At 45.9% G+C, this 22,653-nt stretch overlaps 1 long non-coding RNA gene across 1 annotated transcript; it reads right to left on the bottom strand.

Annotated features, from left to right (window-relative positions):
• Window positions 1-17,166: 17,166 nt before the first annotated feature.
• LOC136291866 (uncharacterized) lies at window positions 17,167-18,101 on the bottom strand. Its single transcript, XR_010721789.1, has 3 exons — window positions 18,016-18,101; window positions 17,763-17,789; window positions 17,167-17,656 (listed from the first exon to the last, which is right to left on the bottom strand). It is a non-coding gene; the product is annotated as an uncharacterized lncRNA (long non-coding RNA).
• Between the last annotated feature and the right edge of the window lie 4,552 nt (window positions 18,102-22,653).

Raw genomic sequence — 22,653 nt, forward strand, 5'->3', positions numbered from 1 at the left:
GGAGTAGGTTTGGAATATTTTCTCCACTGAACAAAAAAAAAAAAAAAACCAAAAAAAACTAAAACCAAAACCAAAAAAAAAACCCAACAACAACAACAAAAAACACATCAAAGGAAAAAAAAAAACAACAAACAACAAAAAACAAAACAAAAACAAAAAAACCCAAAAAAACCCCCAAAAAACCCTAAAAAACCCCCCAAAAAAACCCAAACGGGATTTGGGGTTGTTTCATTCCCCATTTTCTGGGAGGAGGAAGAAGGCTCAGGATGTTGTTGACACCTTGGAAGGGATATTATGGACCCCTGGAAGGGACATTATTGATCCCTGGAAGGGACATTATTGACCCCTGAAAGGGACATTTCTAACTCCTCAGAGGGGACATCTTTAACCCCTGGAAGGGACATCTTGAACCCCTGGAAGGGACATTCTTAATTCCGTTGTGGATCCCTTTGGAAGGGACTTCATTAACCCTTGGAAGGCACATTATTAATTACTTGAAGGGACATTTTTGGCCCCTTGAAAGGACATTTTTAACGCTTTGAAGGGACATTATTCACCCCTTGGAAGGACATTATCAACCTGTTGGAAGGGACATTAATGACCCTTGGAAGGACATTATTAATTCCTGGAAGGGATATTTTTTACCCCTTGGAAGGGACATTTCTAACCCCTGAAAGGGACATTATTGACCCCTGAAAGGGACATTTCTAACCCCTCTGAGGGGACATTATTAACCCTTGGAGGGGACATCTTTAACCCCTGGAAGGGACATCCTTAATTCCGATGTGGATCCCTTTGGAAGGGACTTCATTAACCCTTGGAAGGCACATTATTAATTACTTGAAGGGACATTATTCACCCCTTGGAAGGACATTATCAACCTGTTGGAAGGGACATTAATGACCCTTGGAAGGAATATTATTAATTACTTGAAGGGACATTGTAGATCCCTTTGGAAGGGACATTATTAACCCTTGGAAGGCACATTATTCATTAATTGAAGGGACATTTTTAACCCCCCTGGAAGGGGCATTATTCACCCTTGGAAAGGACATTATTAACCCCTGGAAGGGACATTTTTAACTCTTGGAAGTGACAATTTTGGTCCCCTGGAAGGCACATTATTAAGTCTTGGAAGGGACATTATAAATTCCTGGAAGATATATAATTCACCTTTGGAAGGGACATTTTTAACTCCCGTAAGGGACATTTTTAACCCTTGGAAGGGACAATTTTGGTCCCCTGGAAGGGACATTATTAATTCCTGGAAGGGACATTGTGGATCCCTTTGGAAGGGACATTATTAACCCATGGAAGGCATATCAGTAATCACTTGAAGGGACATTTTTAACCCCTTGGAAGGATATTTTAAACCCCTTGAAAGGACATTTTTAACCCCTTGGAAGGGACATTATTGACCCCTTGGAAGGGACATTATCAGCCCCTGGAAGGATCGTTTTAATCCCTGTGAGGGACATTTTTAATCCTTGGAAGGGACATTATCAGCCCCTTGGAAGGGTCTCTCCAAGGCTGAGAAAATGAGGGGAAGGTGCAAAAGACCATCAGTGGCAATTCCCAAGGGAAGGAATGTTGACAATATCCAGAGGAACAAGGTACAACCCCACAGTTGTCACCACAAGTTCCTCTGCCTGAGGGAGCTCCTGAGGGGGTTCCTAAGAGTGAATGTCCCAATCCATGTCCTGGTGCTGAACCTGGGCTGGGACAATTCCTGGGATCAACCCAGGCTGGGATGAGCAGCTGGAGCAGGCCTGGGAAAGGGTTTGGGGGTGCTGGTGGTGAGGGCTGGATGGGGATTGGGATTGTGCCCCTGTGCCCCTGCTGAGGGGTGATCCCACCTGGAATCCTGGCCCAGCACAGGAAGGACCTGGAGCTGCTGGGAAGGCCCCAGGATGATGCCAGGGATGGAGCAGCTCCGCTGGGAGAGCTGGGAATGGTCACCTGGAGAGGAGAAGCTTTGGGGTCACCCAAATCTTGCAGTGCCTGAAGGAGCCACACGAAAGATGGAGAGAGAGGATTTCCAAGGGATGGAGGGACAGGACACAGGGAATGTGGGCAGGGGGCAGGGTTGGATGGGATATTGGGAATTGGGAATTCCTGGCTGGGCTGGAATTCCCAGAGCAGCTGTGGATGCCTCTGGATCCCTGGCAGTGCCCAAGGCCAGGCTGGACGTTGGGGCTTGGAGCAGGGAGGTGTCCCTGCCATAGCAGGGCTGGAATTTTAAGCTCCATTCCATCCAAACCATTCCATGATCCATCCACATGCTTGAGGTGCACGGTGTAGGTGTCACATCCCAGATCCTGCTGTGATTCTGTAGAAATCCATCCCATTCCATGATCCTCCTTGACTTGGGATTTATCCTCTCTGTGGCCTCCCACCCACTCTTCACGGTCAGGGCAGGAGATCAAAGCCTCCCTTGCCCTAAAACTCCCTGAACATGTGGAATCTGTGATTAGGATGCAGCCCTGGTTCCGTGCCTGAGGTGTTTTGGTTTTCTGGAATTCTTTTCCCAGGGAATTTTCTGTAAACAGGAGAAATGTTTTTGTAACTGTACCTTTGTTATTCATTCCTTTCCCCAGGAGGGATTTCTCCTTGCTGTCCCTCTGCTCTGACCAACGTGAGTGAAGAGGTTTGTCTGTGTGTCACCAATCGAATCGGTCTGTGTGAAATAGTATAAAAGGGAGACACATCCCAAAAATAGAGGAGTCATTTCCTGAATCTCAGAGTCTGTGTCCTTGTAGTGTGAAACAGCATCAATTAGGATCCAATCTCCTGGCTCCTGGCTCCAGGGAATTGCTTGCAGGTGCCAGGAAGGAATTCCCCTCCATTCACAGCTGCCTGAACTCCTGTGTTTTCCTGGGAAAAGCTGAAGCAGCAGGAATTTCCTTCCGGATGGGGAAGGCTGTGCAGGCTGTCCTTGCTGCTGCTCCTCCGGGATTCCTGCCAGCCCTTCTTGTTCCCATTTTCCGGGTGCTTTGGCAGATTGGCAGGTCAGGCAGGAATTCCTGGCCAGGTGGAACTAATCTGGGATTGTCTGGGCCAGCCTGGAACGGGGCAGCTCCTCGACTCCTGCCCAGGCAGCCACGGCCTCTTGGTCTCCCGTGGCACGGAACAGCCTCTCCAGCAAAGAATGAAAGATTTCCGTGGCCTTCCCGCCAGGAGAGCGGAAACCGGGATTTCCAGTGTGGTTTAATGGGCTGTGACATTCCCGTTATGATCCAGGTGATCGGAGAGTTTAATCTGCACTTAATGGGGATTTCTCCTCAGAGCAGACACCTCCAAGCAGAAGTTTATTTTTCACGCACCAGGCAGGGAATTTCTATTTGTGGTGGATAAAGGCGGGAATTTTGTCAGGGAACGTGCAATGCATTCCCAACGGGAATGAGGATATAATAAACCTCTGACATGAGGCCCTGACTATGGAGGGCTTTTCTGGGTGGATTTTTTTTTTTTTACAGAAAAAGAGGGAATGGCTCTGCTGGGAGGAAAGGTTGAGAGAGCTGGGAATGTTCCCCTGGAGAGGAGAAGCTCCCAGGGAGAGCTCAGAGCCCCTGGCAGGGCCTGAAGGGGCTCCAGGAGAGCTGGAGAGGGACTGGGGACAAGGGATGGAGGGACAGGACACAGGGAATGGCTTTTAGATGGAAAAAGGGAGATTTGGGTGGGAGATTGCGAATTGGGAATTCGTGGCTGGGCTGGAATTCCCAGATTTGCTGTGGCTGCCCCTGGATCCCTGGCAGTGTCCAAGGCCAGGTGGGACATTGGGCTTGGAGCAGCCATTTCAGCATTTCCCTTGCCTGCTGCTGATTCCCGAAGGAAAATCCCCTGCGAGGGGAAAGATTTTCCAGCCAACTTTCAGCGGGACTCAGCAAAACATTTTAATGACGGATTCCCACTTTTATTTCTGCTGAAGAGGCTGGGGCTGGAGACAGCGCCATGGATCAGCAGGAATTGCAGGGCTCATCAATAAGACAGGACTAAATGGGGTTTTTATTTAAAAATAGATAATTTTTTTTTCCTTTTTTTTTTTTTTCACTTACCAGGGATTCAGTTTTTAAATCAAAAGGAGAGGGATAAAAGCATCCATTAATTCAGCCTGGTGATGATTTCAGCAGGGGGAATTAAAATGAGAAACAAGAAGATAAAATGAGCTTTTTCCTCCGTGTATTTGTGAAATTCCTCGAGTTTTTTTTAGGATTCCTAAAGCCAGGATGGTGCGATCGGAATTCCTGGCTTTTTCCTTATCACTCCAGATTGGACTTGGAAGAAATAAATAGAAAATGATGGACAATTCCTGCTATTTCCTGTGCTGCCTGAAGCAACACGTATTTCTCCACTTCACAGCATCCCATAAATTGTCCCATAAATAAAGGACCAAATATTCCCTCAGAATGACACAATTCCCAGCGTTTCTGCCCTCCTGTGGAATTTAAATCCCTCCCTCAGCATAAAAACATCCAAGGAATGATTTTGTCCCTGCCCGGGACAAGCTCTGAGTTCGAAGCTTCTCAGACAAGGGAATTAAAAGATCCAAGGAAAACGATTTAAGGGATAATTGGATGGTTAAAGGCTGGGGCTTCGTCCTGGGAGAACAGAATTCCCACCTGGCTCCAACTTCCTGTCAGGAATTGTAGGGACCAGGATCGAATTCCTATCTCTGACATTACAAATGATGGGCAAGAGGAAAAAAAAAATCTCAGATTTTAATTTTCCAAGATTTTGGATCCTAAATTCCAAGGTATTTGTGTAAGAAAATCGGAGGAGAATATTCCAAAGGGAACTATGGGAACCATACTGGCTTTTCAGGAATTTATTTCAAACTTGGAAAAGTGGTTTCTGGTGGGATTCTGCTCGGTGGCACAGAGAAAACAGAACCATGAAATAGCCAAGTCAATCCTAACAAAAAAATCCTGGGAATGGCCTTTTCCAGGTCCCAGGGTGTGAGGCCAGGGCTCCTACAGAATCCAACAGGGATTGTTTCATGAATATGGAGATTATGACATCACTGTGATGTCATCACTGCTCAAAATTGAGTCTATGGGGGTTTAGTGAGGAAAAATAAAAAAATTCAGGGAGTGGAATTAAGATTAAAAATATCCTGGTGGATTCTGTCCTGGGAAAATTAGAGTGACTTCTGTCCTAAATTAGGGATAAAAGGGGCGAGATTCCCAAAGTTCCAGTTTGCTTCCAGGGCCTAAAGGGGCTCCAGGAGAGCTGGAGAGGGACTGGGGACAAGGGATGGGTAACGTAGTTACAGTTACAAAAACATTTCTCCTGTTTACAGAAAATTCTCTGGAAAAAGAATTTCAGAAAACCAAAACACCTCAGGCATAGGACCAGGGCTACACTACAGGAAACATGGAAAGGGACAATTTCCAAGGGCAAGGAGGCCAAAACCAGGAAACGAAGATAAAACAGGATTAAAAGAGGGAAAGCCCCAGTTAAGGAACCTGGATGTCTCAACCCTGGATAAACATTCCCATCATCCCATTGAATGGAGCCATTCCAATTTTCCGCCGACACAAACACCTGGCTGAGGGTTTATACTTGTGGTAAAATAGATTTTATTTTATTATATTTTAAAAATATAAATATTTATTATATTTGTTGTATATTTTTTATAATTTACGTATAAAATAAATTATTTTGCCTCGGTTTTTTCCCTGAGAAGTCGTTTCCAGAGAATGAACAGAAATCTCGCATTCTGTGAGCACTCTGACTCCCAGTATTTATTATCTCCCATGGTGCATTTTCCCACCTCAAACATTTACATTTAGCACAATTATTTATTCCAGAGAAAACGCTGCTCCGTTTATCCAAACATTATTATGTGCAGGAAAAAAAAAAAAAATATTAATTTTCCCAGCTGAAGCTGTGGCTTGATCCGAGAAAATTGGGCTTTTTATTTATTCCATTTTCCTTCCCAGCGGTTCCCAGGAATGAAAAATGACAAAACAATTCCCAGTACAATGGGCTGCTGGAACAACTCCTGGCGGTGGGAAGTTTATGGAAATCTCTGCTTTGGAGGTGGTTTCAGGAATGGCAGAAAAATCAAAAACGAGTCAGAATTTTGCCTCCGATGTTGCCTGAGATCCCCTGGAAGCATCCGTGGATTTTCTCCCCCCAGGAGCCCAAAAATGCTAATTAAAATTCAATAGTTTGTTCATTACCTCCCCAAATGCAAATGATGTTCTCTAAACGCTTGGAAATAAAAGTTATCGATCCTTGGGAGCTGCCAGGACTCCCCCTCAGCTCTTGGATTAATTGTGTTCCCTCAGATCCCTGGGAGTGGCCCAACATCCAAATTTCCAGCCTGAGCACGGAATTTTTCCACAAAGCTAAAGCTGGGAACATTTCAGTAAAAAAAATGTGGTTTAATTTTTTATTATTATTATTATTATTTGTAGTCATGGTATTTATTTAGAAAGGAAGCAGGCCCTGGAAAAGCAGCTGGACTCAGCCTAAGGAGCCCAGGGTAGGAACTGTGCTTCCCAAGAAAATCCTGGAATTTACAAACTGCCTGGTCTGGAATAAACCCCAGGCAAAGCTGTTAAAGAGAATCCATCATGAATCTGTTCCAATAGACAGAAAAATCACATTTCAATACACTGAATTCCTTCAGTTACTTTATTTCCCTGTTTAACTGCATGTCACGGAATTCCAGACTGGATTGGGTTGGAAAAACCTTGAAGTTCATCCCATTCCACCCCTGCCATGGCAGGGACACCTCCCACTGTCCCAGGCTGATCCAAGCCCAATGTCCAACCTGACCTTGGACAGTGCCAGGGATGGGACAACATCTGAGAAGCTACAAAATGTTGGGAAAAGACCGAACTGAGACTTCTGTAGCTGCAGGAAAAAAAAAAATCTCAGGAAGTCTGGGGGGGAAAATCCCAAAAGTAAAGAAAACGGAGCTTTGAAAGTTTGACAATTTTGATATAAATTTTTTTTTTAAAGTCTAAAATGTGGAAATATATGTTTGAAAAGCCTGATTATGCTCTGCCTTGAATGAGCTGGTTCTAATTGAGTGGAGAATTCCTGATTCCTGGTGGATCTCTGGGATATTTTCACCGTATTGTGCCACACTGGAGATGCCACTAAACCCAAACCCAAGATTTCCCTCTCCGAGTTTCAAAACTCAGCTGAACGCCCCAGGCATCCAAACCCAATATTTTTATTTTAATTAAAAAGTGTTCTGCCACTGGAAATCGCTTCCCTGGGCGTTTCCATCTTGGAAACAGCAGGAGCATGGGAACCAGCTGAAGATTATTTTGATTTCAGAGTAATTCCCACTGCTAGGGAAAAATGAGGAATTATTCCGGTGCTGCTGTGCTGGGACAGCTACAGACCTTGGGAAAATGGGAAGAGGTTTCATTGGAATTAAACCACAAGGACACCCCAGCCCAACTCCAGTTGGTAATTCTGGATACAGCGGACTAAACTTTCTTGTTCAACCTTAGACCGAGTCTAAAATTAAATCAGAGAAAATGATGATTTTTAATAATTTCCGTCTTTGTACCATTTTTTTGCTGGTCTTTGCAAAGACTCTTTCTGTTGTTGTACCTCTTTTTAAAATTTTTTGTGTAGAAGATAATTGAATTAAGCTAATTAAAGAAGAAAACCAAGTTAATTGGACTCTATTTTCCGAACTAATCCAAATTACTTTAATTAACGACTTTCATAATTTAGGTACCAACAGGTTTTCAAGTCGTTTTGGTGGTGCTGGTGGTTTTATTTTCTTGGTTTGAATGAGCAGGTATTTAAACCCAACTTATTTCTAATGAAAACACATTTTCCTGATGAACTCAGCAACCACCAGCACCTAAAGGCATCCTGGCCTGTGCTGGAAGCTGAGCAGCGAATCCAGGCCAGCCTAAACCTCCACATGGCCAAGGATCAGATCAAGAGCTTGGAAAATTGGTGGGAATTGCCAGTTCTTAGGAACCTCAGTCAAGACAGGAGTCGGCCCCACGTTCTACTCCCTCATCTCAGGCGCCGAGCGAGGGGTTTGGTGGAGTTGACTTCAGAAATAGATAGTTTTTCACATATGAACCAACCCCCATGAGGATGGGATCAGCATTCCAGGTAGGCGGGTGTCTTGGTTTGGAAAGACAGGTGTCTGCCAGGGAAAGCTGGAACTCCCCTTGGAATGGAGAATGGAAACCCCCTCCCCCTCAATTAATATAATTTTGAAATTAAGGGGCTCCAGGCAAGGATATGGAAACAGGGATAACAGTTCTTTACTAGGAATTTTAAAAGAATAAAAATGTATTAGTGCAAAAAACAACACAACAAAAAAGCAAACCCTGCCAAAGTCAGGACAGGAGCTGACCCCTGTTGGTCAGGGTGTTGGTGTCAGCCCAGTCCAGTCCTCCTGCAGTGACAGATGTGGTTCTGCTGGAGCAGAGATGATCCTGGAGAAGGCTCCAGTGGTGCTGACATGGGTCCGCTCTCCCTCTGGGAATCCAGTGCACACAGGCCGTGCTGCTGTTCTGAATGCCAGCTTTGATCCAGGCGGGAATGCTGGGCTCCTCCCCCTGGGTGGAGCCTCTCCCCGTGGGATGATGGGATTGTATCAGCCCTGCAGTGAGCCTGGATGGCCCATGGACAGCAGATATCCCCTGGAGGGAGGATGGGTCCTGGAAGGGATAAAGAACACTGTGATGGTTTTGGCTTCTTTTCTTCTCTGCAAAGTCAGGATGAATAATACTCGGGAAATGCCAAGCTCGAGTCCGGACTTGGAATGTTTATTTTCTCTTATCTATTTACAGTATTTACAGGCTCACAAGCCGTGAGCTTACATAGCAAGCCAGGGAAACGAGGTAAAATGGAGAGCCTCTAACTCTTTCCAAGGTGATTTAAGTGGTAATTACCCAATAACGAGGTGACACCTGTGTTATTGATATTTCTGACCCAGTAATGACCACCCAAGGTCTGCAATGTGGACATTTTCACCCAATTACAGAAAACCACCCAAACCCACGGAGAAGAAGGTGAAGAAGGAGGACAAAGACAACACCCAAAATCCTCCATCTTGACCCATTCGTATTACTATACACTAAACCCCCAAACTCTAAGTTTCTAGGATTCCACCAGTGTTAAAACCACCTGGTTTAACAGCTGCCCATTAACAGAAGGCACCCACCCCGCCCCCCCTGAAGTTATGAGGAATGGGTCCTACAGGAAATAAGGAAAAAAAAAAAAAACCTCCCCAACTGGTTTCAACAGAGGGCAAAGAGAATATACAATTTTGGTTACATATGGCAGCCCAAGACAGAGAAATCCCTCCCCAGCTGCCCTCAGCAGGGCAGGGAACTGGTGAGAAAATGGGCTCTGCTGCAAGGAAAACAGGGAAAAAAATGTGCCTGGGAATTTGGTGGGACTTCGGGGGTCACCTGGAGCAGAAATGGTGCAGAGCCCATGACTGGGCTGAAAAATAAAAACCAAAATCTTCCACTTCAGCTCTCAGTGACCTGAACGGAAATATCTCAATAAGCTCATCTTTGATATTTGGAGAAGGGTGAAATTCCCAGAGATCATTTCAGTGCTGGAGAAACAATTTTTCATTCGGCTGGAATTAAATGCCTGGGAAAAAAAAAAATAGAATAACTCCATTACCTCAAAAAAGCTGATCCTTTGTAGCTGCCACAAGCAGGGAATCAGGAGGGAGCTGAATTTTAGGAGCGGATCAAATGCCCAGCCTGCTCTCCTGTCAGCCTAATTTTAAAATTCCTATTTTTTTGTAGTTCCCTGTGCATTTTTTTCCCCCCGAGTCTTTTCAAAGGAAGAAGGCTGCAGGGATGAAAAGGGAAATTTTCCTCACTCTTTGGTGGCTTTTACCCCCCTACAGCTCATATTTTACTTAACAAAGCGGATTTCAAAACTATTTTTAATGGTTCTTCAGGTGTTAAGATGGAGAACAAACTAATTAGGCCAGGTGAAAAATGACCTTGTGGATCCTTCTTCTCAATCCCACTTTTCCTTTCACCTTTAAAGCTGGGAATGGAAATAATAGGGAAGAGTCCTGTAATAATTGAGGTGCAGGCTGTGGTGATTATGGCTTGGATTTTTTTTAATGGAAAAGCAGGATTTAATTACGAGATGGGGAAGGGAAAGAGATAAGTTATATATATATAAAATACATAAAATATTATGTATAAAAATAAAATATAATAAATAAAGTAATTTCCATGATTTTTCTGGGCTCTGTGGAGAGGGGAGAGGCTGAAATGGAACGGTTCATAAAGCAGAGATGTGGCCATGGATGAGGATCCATAAAAACAACCCGAGTTCAGCAATTCCTCTGGATATTCCTTCCCCTCTAAATGGTTGTTTTCCTGCACTCCAAGACCATCAATAAAAATAGGACAAAAAGAATCCTGGAGGGACACGCATCTACCAAAAACATTATTCCAAAATGATGATTTTTCCCTAGCAAAAAAATTGCTCTTCTGCACCTTTGGCTGGGATTTTTTCCCTTTTCCAGGTTATTGAAGGGAAGTCACCATCCCACACTTTGGCATCCCCAAAAAACGGCATTTACAGGTTCTTACCTTGAACTCACACCCAGTCCCAGGAAAATATTGACAGCAAACCACAGATCCCGAGGGACAGGGGATCTTGGAGGGTGTTGTTGGCATTTCCTTGGAAAAAAAGATGGAGAAAATGGGGTATTTCCTTTTAAAACTGGTTAATGGCACTTGGATCGAGTGTGGTGTCACTTCTGAGCTCCTGGCTGCCAGCAGAATCATTTTGTGTATTCCCAAGGGAATTCTCCACTGGAAGCTGGTCCAGCTTCTTGGAATAAAATTTTTAGTCCAGGATATACTTATGAACAATCTTCTGCCTGGGATGGTGGGGAGGCTCTGGCAGAGAGGTTGGGAATTCCTCACCCCTGGAATGTCCAAGGCCAGGTTGGGCACTGGGTCTTGGAGCAGCCTGGGATAGTGGAAGGTGTTGGGTTGGAACCAGATGGGATTCGAGGGCCCTTGCACCCCAAAACATTCCATGAAACCGAAAAATAAATAAAAAAAATGCCATTGGAAGGAGTCTCCAGCTGACTGGGAGATCTCTGATGCGCGTGGCAAGGAAAACCTGGAATCCTGGGATGTATCAAACAGAGTTCCAACCTAAACTTGACAAAACAATTGGTCCTGTTTCCATTTCTGCAACACGTTAAAATCCTGACAAGCCCCATCTGCTCCAGCTCTGCTTCCCTATAATTTAATTTCACCAGGTATCCATGCCCGGGTCATTCCCAGCATCAGAAAAATTTGGATTCATTAGCAGTGCCCTCCATGAGCCGCTTGTTCCTCCTTTATTTTTTTTTTTTCCTGAAACTTTGATCAGTTCCTTCCAAAGATTTCTATTTTGACAATCTCCATCTGGGCTACTCTAATCCCATTCTCTGGGATGTGTTTGTTTTATTTCAGGGAAGGGAGGGAAGTTGCAATCCTCCTTTGAGGAGCGGGAACTGCTTTAGGAAAGCTTGGACAGGTGTGGAATTCCATGGGTTCAACGGAGCTGCAGTTCCTACAAATAAAACCGGATTTTTCCAGCCACCAGCAACATGGATTTCCTTCCTGGTAATTCCCTGGATAGTTCCCAGAGGTCCTAGGAATGGGGCGGGTTGGGATCACCCCAGCCAGCAGCACTGCTGGAAGTGGTTTTAGTCAGAAACTCTTTCCTTTTGGGACAAACATTCCCATTGGAATAGTAGAGGAATTGAGGGATGACAACCTGGGGGTGAATCATCACAAATCACTTTTGTTATATAAAAGCAACTCTTGAACCTCGCTGAAATTTCGGCAATTTCAGTTTAGGAAATTCATGGTTATTCTTGGAAATAATGAGGCTCCTCCTGGAAAGAAAAATAAAGAAAAAAAAAAGGGAAGTAAAGACACATTCCAGGAACTGGCTCACAATGGAGAACAGGGACTGGAACACAAACCCCTCAATTGCTGGAACTCAAATGTCTCAGCTGAGAGCCCGGTTTGGGTCCAGCCCTGGGATCCCAGCACAGGAAGAAACCGGAGTTGCTGGAATGAATCCAGAGGCATCAGAATGATCCAAGGGATGGAGCAGCTCTGCTTGGAGGAAAGGCTCAGAGAGCTGGGAATGTTCAGCCTGGACAGGAAAAGCTTTGGGGTGAGCTCAGTGTGGCCTTCCAGGACCTGAAGGAGCCACAGGTGGTGCCTTAATTTTTATCTCCCATGTATTTGAGGTTCTGCGGTGCCCAGGGGGCAGCTCTGAGCTCACAGTCAGTGTCACTCAGCTCTGCACACAGCAGGGACACAAAACAAATCCTTCTCCTGCTGCACACCAAGGACAGCTGGGACAAGTGTTCAGGCCCAAAGGCACAAACAAGGGTGGGCTGGAGGGAGAGAACAAGAAGGATGGGACTGCATCACCTGCAGCTGGGACTGGACAATTCAACCCCAATGTGCAAATGGACCAGAACTTGGAAAAGTGTGAGACCTGGTGACCGTTTGTCCATTTTGTGACCATTTTGTGTCCATTTTGTGACCATTTTGTGTCCATTTTGTGTCCATTTTGTGACCATTTTGTGACCGTTTTGTGTCCATTTTGGGTCCACCTTGTGTGTAGCCCTGTCCAGGCTCTTGTCCTGCCCAAGGTGTGTCCTTAAAGGCCTTTTAATAAATACCTGGTTTATTCTCCAGCTCTGCCCAGTCTCTGTTCCAGCTCAGCCTGTCCAAGGGATCACAGGAAAGACAGAGAGAGAGGATTTCCAAGGCCTGGAGGGACAGGACACAGGAAATGGCTTCAGACTGCCAGAGGGCAGGGCTGGATGGGAGATTGGGAATTAGGAATTCCTGGCTGGGCTGAAATTCCCAGATTTGATGTGGCTGCCCCTGGATCCCTGGAAGCGTCCAAGGCCAGGTTGGACACTGGGGCTTGGAGCAACCTGGGGTGGGACTGGTTGGGATTTAAGGTCCCTCCATCCCAAACAATTCCATAATTCCATGATTTACCCGATGGATGCCACACCAGCACAACCAGAACATTCCCCGGACAAGCTCTGGGAAGCAATGGGAGAATTCCATGAATACAGAAAATGGTGAGGAATCCATGGAAATCAATTCCACGGGGCGGTGAGGACTCAATGAATATCTCAGCACCTGCATAAATCTCCTGCTCTTTATTAAGTCCTGCAGAGATTTATTAAATTCCGTGTGGCTTCAGAAACACAAAAGAACCGCAATAAAAAGGGAGAGGGGACTACTTATAATTCACATTTTAATAATGGTCAAATGAGTTGATTTTATCTTTTCTGCTGTGATGGATGTTCTATAAACTCGTATTTGGGGGAAATTTATGCAACTCAAACTCATGGCTCAGCTGTAAATAATGAAAAGAAATCGTTTTGCAACCTAAAATATCTTTGGCATCAAGGTTTCTACTTAAAGTCTATTATTTCCATCAGAATAATTTCTTTTTTTTTTTTCTTCACATAAATTTAATATACATGAATTTGCTGTTGCGAAGAGTGGAAAGTTTTGATTCCTGATGTACTGGAGCTGCAAAAAATTAATGCCAAAAAGATAATTTAGAAGTGTAAGGAAAAATGACTCCTTGAAAAAAAAATACGCTATGAAATTAAAATAGGGATGAAATTGACATGTTTTTCCTGAAAAAAAAAAATTGGGATGAGCCAGGTTCTGCCCTCGAAGTTCCTGGACAAAAGGTCTCAGCTGGTCCCTTCCAGGGAATTTTGGGAGTGGAACCTTTCCAAGATCTACGTCAGGATGTTTGAGAGATGGGAATGCTCCTCTCACCCCAAATCCCTGAAAATTCCAAACCTTCACTTACACCATCGACAGATGTTTATGCCAAATTGGAGTCATTTTAAAATCCTAGCGATTAAAAATTCCTGGATTTCTGGGGGACCTCTTGATAAGTAGGGGGAAATTAATTAATTGAAGGGTGAGGAAGGAGTTAGGAAGAGAAAAAAAAAAAAGAATTTTTGATTTGCCTTTCCAGTTAAAATCCCAAATTCCTTTATACAAAGGCACTTGTCAGGGGAGCTCAGAATGAGGCTTTGGCAGAGAACAGAGTCTCAGTGGAAGCTGGGGAAAAAAAAAATCCACAAGAAATCCAAGAACAATGAACCCTCAGGAGGAAAAACTCAGAGGTTTTGAAAGGAAATCAAGTGTAAAGTAAGAGGGACCAAAGTCCCATTTCTTCTCTCAGTGATAGGATTCCCAGGAGGATCCAAGGCTGGATTCTTTAAAGGGAAGCATAAAATATGGATATTTGCATATTTGATTGATATAATTGCCTGTGGATTGCACAATTCCCTCTGTCCAGCGCTGATAATTCAACATCCGCTCGGCGTTTCAATATTTGAGGGAAGAGCTTTTCCCTGCGAGAGCTGAAGGTCACTCCTGTTCCTTTCTCCATTCAAAAAAAAAAGCATGGAAAAGTTAAAAAATCCATGAGAGGTCACTGCTTCTCTGCAATATTGATGGAGAAATATTCCAGATGTTGGAGAGGAGAAAATCCAGGGAGAGCTCAGAGCCCCTGGCAGGGCCTGAAGGGGCTCCAGGAGAGCTGGAGAGGGACTGGGGACAAGGGATGGAGGGACAGCACACAGGGAATGGCTTTGAGCTGGAAAAGAGGAGATTTGGGTGGGATATTGGGAATTGGGAATTCCTGGCTGGGCTGGAATTCCCAGATTTGCTGTGGCTGCCCCTGGGTCCCTGGCAGTGCCCAAGGCCAGGTTGGAGCTCAGTGGGAGCAGGAGCTCCTGGACACCTGATTCTCATCAACACCAACTGCTAATGAGCTGTTAATGAAGCGCAGGGAAGACAGAATTCCATCATGCTCTCCCTGCTTATTCCAGAACCTTGAAAGCTGCTTTTGCTCTCCTGTTCTCTTCTTTGGCCTCTCTGAGTTTCAGAATTGCCGACATCCGTGTTTTCCTGAAATCCCTGGTCCTGAAATCTCAAGGGACGTCGTTTGGAGTTTGCCACGACAGCCAAATATTTCAGCTCATGGTTTACCCCGCCCAAATTCTGGGTTCAAATTTTGATTTCAAGCCTTTATCCCTAAAAAAGAGCTGGGAAAAGCGGCTGATTCCCTGTGGTGAGCCCCACACGTGCCCAGTCTGGATGCTGGACTTTGGAATAACAGGCAGAAGGAAGAGGTCTAGGCTGGAGGGAGAGCAGGAAATCCTAAAAATCCCAAATAGGTTGGAAAGGGCCTTAAAGCCCACCCAGTTCCCCACCCCTGCCATAATCAGGGGCACATTCCCAAGCAGGAGAAATCTGATCCCATTAAAACTTCTTTGAGGTAAGGAACCATTTTAGCCCGAGGCTCCTCCTTGGCTCCTTTTCACCTCATCAGATCATAATAAAACCAAAACTGAGTCTGGAGAAAGCGCAGCGGGGGACAGGAAAATATTTCTGTCGGTGGCCATGTCCAGGTTTGTGTTTTCCTTTGGGAAATTCTGGAAGCTGATATCGGGTAAACGTTATGAGGATTCGGCCTTTAAATGAAGATCTGATCAGCAGCTATTTTTCTCCTCACGAAAATTCCTCTTGGATTCGTGCGCAGGAACCCGAGCGGAGTTTTCCAGAGGAGAATTTTCTCTTTTATTATTACCTGTCATGCATTTTTCTGTTGTTATCTCTGCTGATTGCAGAGCCTTTTGAATGCTTTTTTTTTTTTTTTCTTGTCATCAGTGCTCTTTTCACCTTATTTATTCATTAATGCCACGGCCCAGGTGTGGGATCTCAGAGCTGTTCCCATGGTGACAAATGGGGCACAAAAAACGGATCGGAATGGACAGGGAATTCTGGGAAGTGGGGAATTGAAAAGCTCCTGGTTCCCCGTAAAAATCCTAATGATCAGTAATTCAGGCAGAGAAAACATTGATAATTTAATGGGTGCCTGAGCTAATGAATTTTAATTTTTAATGTTCCAGGGTGGAAATATTTTTTCTTCATGGAGAGAGATGAGGGGTGTCATGGAAATTCCTGGGGCACAAAATGTTCCTGAGGGGCTGTGGGATGCAGAGATTCCCATCCATCCTGCATTTCTTGGCGGGAACATGAGCCAAGAGCAACAAATCTTCATCTGGTGAAGCTTTGGGGGTTTTTTTGGGGAGCAAAATTAAAATTCAGGGCGCCTCTGGGGACTGAGGGTAAATTTAGAGCAACCAAAACAGCTTCTCCCCAAGAAAATCTTTGGGATTCTGGTTTGGACTCGGAATCCAGACTTTTTCATAGTTTTCTGCTCTGAGATTCCACTAAATCCCAGAATTTAAGCCTGAGCAGCTCCTGGGGTGGGGCCAAGCCGTGAGAGGAAGCCCCAAATCCCACCTCTGCCCCTGCACGGCCTTCCTTGCATTCCCAAAATCCCTGATTTCTGTTCGAAATCCCAGAATCTGAGTTGGAAAGACCCTCAGGGACTATCGAGCTCTGCACGGAACCATCCCTAAAAAGGAGCAGGGGAGAAAAGGTGGAATCCATCATTCCTGAAATCCTCCCTGCAGCAGTGCACCCCCCAACCTCATCGGGTGCTGCCGTATCACGAAACGGTTTGAGTTTCACCCCTCGTTTTACTTAGAAGCCAAAGAACCAGAAACTTCCGTGCTCTTCTCACCATAATTGGCCAAGGTCAAGCACAAAGACACCTGTGGGATGGTTTGAGCTGTTCCTCAAGAACTGCAGCTGTTTCTACAGAGCAGCAAGCCAAAAATCCCTCCTGGATCATTGAATACTTAAAGGAGGGCACAGAGATTTTTTGGGGGGAATTTCCGGGGTGTCTTGGCAAGTGCAGCCACCTCCCTGCGCCTTGCACGGCTTTTATTCTTTTTGTTCTGTACAGTTTGTTCTTTTCTTCTTTAATTAAAACCTTTTTGATTTTCCAAAACACCTCCAATCAGCCGTCTCACCCTTTTTTTTAAGACATGGCTGAGGCTGAGGGCATCCCTCAGGATCTGGGGCACCTGCGAGGGGCATGTAACAGTCTGGCCCCCCATAAATGGCGTCACTTCCCATTAAGGAAAAATTATGGGATTTCCAGGTCAAAAGAGATAATCAGGAGCTGCTGAGCTGATCCTGGATTTGGTATCACAGAATCCCAGAATGGTTTGGGTTGGGAAGGGACTTGAAATCCCACCCAGAGCCACCCCTGCCATGGCAGGGACACCTCCCACTGTCCCAGGCTGCTCCAAGCCCCAATGTCCAGCCTGGCCTTGGGCACTGCCAGGGATCCAGGGGCAGCCACAGCAAATCCTGGAATTCCAGCCCAGCCCCTCCCCACCTTCTGAGTAAAGAACTTTCTTCCTCCTCTGATGTTTAAATCCCTGCTCCTAGTCCAGCCAGTGCTCTCTGCTTTCCTGCAGAAGAATCTGGGGCACGTCCTGCATTAAGGCAGATGTTTGTCCCGAAAATTCCTGGTTTATGGATGCCACAGCATCGAAACACAACCAAATTCCTCCTTTTTCACCTCTCACCACCCACCAGCCTCTCCAGAGGAATCAGGAACAGGCTCCACCTTGGAGAACCTCCTGGAGTTTTTTCAAATCCTTCTGCCTGCCTGGAAGGGAAGCTCCGAGGTGAGCAGGAGCCAATTAAACCCCATTGATCTGCAGTTAAACTTCTGTGGATGGAAACTGCAAAAAAAAAAAAAAAAAAAAAAAGAAATGAAAATTGATTTAATGGTTGGGGTTTTTTCTTTTTTTAAACAGCATTTTTAGGCAGCTTCGTTTTTAAACCCACCTGGGAGGATCTTTATGTTCAGAGCAGCTGAAAAACACAAGCAGCACATCAGAATCATTATTTTTTAAAAAATTTTCCTTGCTCAGGAGTTGGTTTTTTTTTTTTTTTTTTTTTTTTTTTCCCAAGCTCCTGACAATTTCTGTGAGGAAAACTATGGAACATAATATTCCTAACAGGCTTTTTAGCTCCTGACTGGTGAGAACACACTGGGAAAAAACATGGAAAAAAGTGCAGAAGCACCAACAGAGCAAACCTGATATTGCAGAGGTGACAAAAAGCTGGTCCTGATCCCAACACAGCCAACCCAGCTCTTGTCCCAATTCCCAACCTGTCCCGCTTGGCCGTTTCAGAGGGATTTCTGTGGGATTTGGAAAGGAACAAGCCTAAAGCCAAACAAAATTGCCAAATCAGAGCCATCTGAGGCCTCAGGAAGCTCCAGGTGGAAGTTCTGAGGCCACCAAACATTGGCATCACCTGGAAGAGGTTTTTTTTCCCCACATTAATGTTGCACCTGAGCTCCTTTCCTCCCTGTCCTCATTAAAATAACTTAAATTAACAACTCAGTGCAGCTGGGGCTCATTTTTAGCGTGCTCCACACCGACGAGCCAAGTCCTGCATTGTCCAGGTTTTGTTTTATGTCCAGTTCCTGAATCCCTTCATCTCGCTGCTGACAGCGGGAAATAATTGAGCAGCTGTTCCACCATCGGATGCAGCAGCCCGGGCTGCAAAATAAAACATTCAGGGAGATAAAAGTGGCACTCAGCAGGGAGAGATGAGACATTTTCCATGATGAAAGGCAGCCCGGTGCTTGTATCAGGCTAAAAGTGTTCAGGGAACAGAGCTGTTGGTTCTAGAAGGTCTCGGAGATCATCAGATGGGATCTGCTCGAGAAACAGGGAGGTTGGAAAAATGGGAATAGGAAATGCTCCAATTCCCTGACGGGAGGGGACAGCTGGGGGGGTTGGGCTCTGCTCCCAGGGAACAGGGACAGGAGGAGAGGGAACGGCCTCAGGCTGGCCCAGGGGAAGTTTTGATGTGTGAAGTTTTATCTCCCGTGTATTTCATGTTCTGCGGTGCGCAGGGGCGCAGCTCTGAGCTCACAGTCAGTGTCACTCAGCTCTGCACACAGCAGGGACACAAAACAAATCCTTCTCCTGCTGCACACCAAGGACAGCTGGGACAAGTGTTCAGGCCCAAAGGCACAAACAAGGGTGGGCTGGAGGGAGAGAACAAGAAGGATGGGACTGCATCACCTGCAGCTGGGACTGGACAATTCAACCCCAATGTGCAAATGGACCAGAACTTGGAAAAGTGTGAGACCTGGTGACCGTTTGTCCATTTTGTGACCATTTTGTGTCCATTTTGTGTCCATTTTGTGTCCATTTTGTGTCCATTTTGTGACCATTTTGTGTCCATTTTGTGACCATTTTGTGACCATTTTGTGACCATTTTGGGTCCACCTTGGGTGCAGCCCTGTCCAGGCTCTTGTCCTGCCCAAGGTGTGTCCTTAAAGGCCTTTTAATAAATCTCTCCTTTATTCTCCAGCTCTGTCCAGTCTCTGTTCCAGCTCAGCCTGCCCAAGGCATCAGTTTAATTTGGATGTTATGAGGGATTTCTTCATGGAAAATTTTGTCCAGCCCTGGCACAGCTGCCCAGGACAGGGGTGGAGCGCTCATCCCTGGAGGGATTTAAATCCCTGTGGATGCGGCACTTTGGGGACACAGTCAGTGGTGGCCTTGGCAGTGCTGGGGAAGCGTTGGACTCGATCATGGGGGGCTTTTCCAACCTTAATAATTCCATGATTCACCCGCATCTTTATACTCCCATCATTCTGTCTCTAATGTGCATCCTGGGGAGGAGCCAGTGCCAGAAAACCCAATCCAATGAAGAGTTCCTGGAAATCCAGGGATACTTATCATCCACGGAGCTCTGCTTTCCTCACCTTTCATTTTTCTGTCGTTCCTAAAATTCCACTTTCTGTGGAAGAAATAAAAGGAGCAAAGGTACAGCTTTAAATTACTGATTCATATTTTTGGATAAAAAAGCTTTGAAACTCAGCGGCGATTTGGGTTTATACTTGGGGAGGGGTTTAGGAACGTTGCTTGTCTCTAAATGGGGCTTGGAGCAACCTGGGATTGAGGAAAGTGTCCCTGCCCATGGAAAAGGGTGGGATGAGATAAATTTAAGGTCCCTTCCATCCCAAACCATTCCATGATTCCCTGATTTGTCCAAGATTTGCCACCACCAGTGACCTCCTCACTGGGAATAGGGAAGTCAGAGAAGCCTTTGCAGCCTTCAAGGGGTGAAAGAATTCCATAAAAAGGGCCTTGTGCTCCTCGTCTCCACGGGAAGTGAGGAATCAAATGGACAACACAAACCTGTGGAGTGATTCCCGTTTTTCCAGGCAGTGATCTGGACACAACCCCCAATATCCTGGGAGATTCCAGCATTTCTTTAGGCAGCTCCCTTCCAGGAGGTTTCCACTTCCATTCCCTCATCCTGACAGAGAGCCCTGATACCATTTTTTGGGACTCACCTGCAGCAATTCTCCTCGAGCATCTCCCCTTCCCTTTTCCTTAGATTGTGCAGCTCAGCTGGAATAAATCCTGAATCAAATTTCCTTCCCTATCAGCGATAATTGCATTGCCACCTCAACGAACATGTTGATCCATGGTCTAATTCCAGGGGATTTATCCCAGAGAGATTCCCGACAGAACCTCTGCATCCCAGGGAGCTCTGTGTGGTGCAGGGCCATTTCCGTCACCCTAAAATGACCCCACGTCAACGGCCAGGCAAGGAAAAAACAAACCTGACCATTATTTATTACCCGAGACAAGGAATTTCTCCGGTACAAGGGAAAAAAAAGGAAAAACCATTTGTTGCTGCACTGAAATCCTGTCAAGCCCAATGGACAGCACAGAATCTGGGAATAAAAAGAGAATTATTCCACCCATTTTCCCCTTTGAGGCCTGGGGGTTAAATGGAGTCAATAACGTGTCAGGGAGTCAGCAGTAAAGTGCAAATTCTGTCATTTAGAGGCTGCCAGGACCCTCCCCTGATCCCAGCCCATTCCCACAGGCTGGGAATCGCTGTTTATTCCAAGCAGAGCTTTTCCCTGACATTTCTCTCCGCGAGTCGTTGGAGAGCAGCCCCGGGAATGCCCAGTCAGCACTGGGCTAATGAAGGTCACTCCTCCTGCTGACTCCTGTTCCAGGACTCCCTGGGCACCATTTCAGCTCCAGGCAGCCCAGGGAGCAGCCAGGATTTCCCTTTTCCTTGCTTCCCTTTGCGGCGTTTCCCAGTCCAAGCTCCCGATTAATTCCATGCCCTCCACACAGCTCCGTGATTAGCTCGGGATGTGTTTTAATTTGTGCTCAATGCTGTGGTCTTCCATAAATTCCTTCATTTAATAAGGATTTTCTCCATTAATTCTGTGATCTCACAATATCCCAATGTTTTTGTTTTGCTTTGTTTTGTTTTTTTAACAGGGAAAAAAAAAAGATGCAATTTTTCACCTTGGAATTTTAATAATCCTATTATTTCTACTTTTCCTGCCATTCTCTTTGTGCAGATCCCATTTCTCTGGCACAGATGAGGAAGGATATGGTTTATCCCACAAAACGTCTGTCATGCTTCTGTCTGGCAAAGGGATTTTAGTGAGTCCAGAGAATTGGGCATCAATCCATTAAACCTCAGGCTGGGCCAGGGGAGGCTCAGGGTGGGCAGCAGCAGGAATTTCCCCATGGAAAGGGTGCTGAGGCCTTGGAAGTGGCCAGGGAGGTTTGGAGTGCCCATCCCTGGAGGTGTCCAAGGAATTCCTGGAGGTGGCACTTGGGGACAAGGTGGGGATCGGGCACATCTGGATGGGCTGGGAGGGAGTTTCCAAACAAAATAATTCTGGGATTCTGTGAACAGGGAAAAAAAACAGCTGCTGACCCATCAGATGGTTCCAAAAGGAGATGCTCCTCCAAGTCAGGGTGGAGGAACCAGGTAGGAGAGGGAATGAGGAAGGAGAGAGCAGGATGACGCAGGGAAATCCACAAGGACCCAAATCAATGAGGAGACAAGGGGAAGAGCTTAATCCACGAACCTGCCAGAGCTCCAGGAGGTTTGGAGAACACTCCAGGAACAGGCGGGATTGTTGGGGTGTCTGTGCAGGGCCAGGAGCTGGGCTGGATGACCCTCGTGCTCCCTTCCCACTCAGGATATTCCACGATTCCACAAACGCCTTCCCCTCTCCTCTCCAAAGCGCTCCTGGAGCTCCTGCCTTGCAGAGGCCTCTGGGAGCTGGACGTTTCCGGCTGCCTTTGAATGCCTTCATGGTGGGGCTCATCCCACTTATTCCAGCCTGGATCCCAGCAAACTCCTGGCAGCTCTCCCAGCTCAGGTCATTTTCTCGTTTATAACCTCTCATGCATGTTCCTGTTGTTATCTCTGCTGATTGCAGAGGATCCAGCCCCAGAGCTCGGGAATCGCTCGCTATTCCAGGCTGGAAGCAAAGCACGTGGTGAAGAAGGAACTTTTGCTTCGTTCTGAGTGTGTGCTGCAATAATCAAATTGTCAATAAAATTCAGAATCTTTGCTTGTGGGTGCTTCAGTTGAGCTGGAGCCACAAACCATTGGCGGATGGTTGGGGAGTTTTTTATGTCTTGGGGTGAAACAACCCAGTGGTGTCTCCTCGGCGGCTCCTGTCGATAGTTGGAATTGAAAACGCAAATCACGGGGCGTCTTCTGGGTGAAGTGGAACGTGGGCCCGATATTTTCTGAGCCCGAGAACTGCTGAGCTCTTCCCGAGGGAAACTTTTCAACAGTTTTCCTTTTTCCCAAAGCAGCCTTGTGTAGACAATATTCCTTTCCCATGACAACAGGAGTTGTTTGCTGTTCCTGTGAC

This window comes from Chamaea fasciata, unplaced genomic scaffold (genome assembly GCF_029207755.1).
Source record: "Chamaea fasciata isolate MVZ Bird 193981 ecotype frontalis unplaced genomic scaffold, bChaFas1.0.hap1 SCAF_7, whole genome shotgun sequence".
NCBI classification, from domain to species: Eukaryota; Metazoa; Chordata; class Aves; order Passeriformes; family Sylviidae; genus Chamaea; species Chamaea fasciata.